A 1,796-nucleotide genomic window follows, 5' to 3' on the forward strand; every position below is an offset into this window, starting at 1 on the left:
AAAACTTGTTGTTTTGCCACAATTTAAAACATAAGCTATTTGATGAACTTAATTGATTACAACATCATTGTAATCAATTAATTCAGACAAAGTTACTTTGTGCAAGTGGTTTCATCACACAAAAACAGTTAGTATGCATACAATAGATATAATCACAATTATGATCATAGTAGTATGTAGACCAAACAACATATCATCATATGTATTAATCATCAAGATACATTTACATAGAAACATATGTATCAATCACAAATACACATTTATGTTGTGTCATGACAACATACATCCGTTGCTACAATCAATGTGTTGTCATCATAAAAAACAAACACATCAGGGATTAGGTTTAACACTCATATTGCTCCCTATAAACAATCTCCCCCTTTTTTGATGATGCACAACCATGATGTATAAAACAACCATGATGTAAAATGCACAACCAAAAATTGTTTTCAAACAGTTATATTTAGACACATAGTCACAGATATATCATTTATTTCTCTTGTTAATTCAGTCAGCAGTAACAAAAAATTTCAATTATCTCTCCCCCTTTGAGCATTAGCAAGAAAGGTATAACTACACAATGTATATTTGAAGCAAAGAAACAGTAAATCAAGCAGAGATACATCAACAAATTTACACTAATGAAAAAATTATGCTCCTCTTGTCAATAATCAATAGCTAAAAATCTTAATTTGTCCCTCTATCAATTTTTAGAAGGGTTATAAGTAATGAAGTAAATCAATCAGAGCACAGATTTCAGAAACAATTTTAATCATATATCAGATGTAATCAAACATGTATCAGATATGATCAGGCATATATCAGAAAATAGTTAATGCTTGAATGCCAATGTTTATGTATGTGTAACAATTTAAGAATACATATTTTTTTCACAGCGGATGTAAAATGATAAGTATCAGAATGTATGAACACATATATAATTAAAATGAGTGGGTCAAAGTAAATGATTTAACAATAAGAAATTTCAAACCACATTCACGCAATTTAATCGATTCTACTACTTTTGCAGTATCAAATCAGATCAGTACTAGTTCTTGTAGACACTTTTTATATAGTCACAGACCTGCAAATCACATTCTTCTCAAACTTTGTTGAGTGTTAGTACAATTTAAATGTAAATGTGAAATAACAGAATCATTAAATCAAGTATGATTATGCAAAAAAATAAGTATGACAATGAATAACATAGTTTGCATACATACAATAGATATAATCATTAAATGTTATTTTACATAGTTTTGATTAATAATTCCAATTCATTCCTTATAGTATAAAATCTCACTTTATTCAGAGGCTTTGTTAAAATATCAACCCATTGATGTAAGGTATCCACATATTCGATTTTGATTTCACCTTTCAAAATGTGATCTCTCATAAAGTGGTGCCTTATTCCAATGTGCTTGGTTTTGAAATGAAGTACAAGATTTTTTGTTAAGTTTATGGCACTGGTGTTGTCACATTTCAAAGATATATGATTTAACAGAATACCATAGTCTTCTAGTTGGCTCTTAATCCAAAGAGACTGAGCACAACAACTTCCTATTGCAATGTACTCGGCTTCTGTGGTTGACAGTGCCACACATGCTTGTTTCTTTGAATGCCAAGTCACTAGAGAACAACCTAGAAGGTGACATATGCCACTAGTGCTTTTCCTATCTAGTTTACAACCACCAAAGTCAAAATCACTATAACCTTCTTGAAAAATATTTGAACCATTAAGGTACCATAGTCCAAGACTAATTGTTCCCTTTAGGTATTTTAAAATACGTTTTACA

Source organism: Vigna angularis, chromosome 9, assembly GCF_016808095.1.
Source record: "Vigna angularis cultivar LongXiaoDou No.4 chromosome 9, ASM1680809v1, whole genome shotgun sequence".
Classification (NCBI taxonomy): Eukaryota; Viridiplantae; Streptophyta; class Magnoliopsida; order Fabales; family Fabaceae; genus Vigna; species Vigna angularis.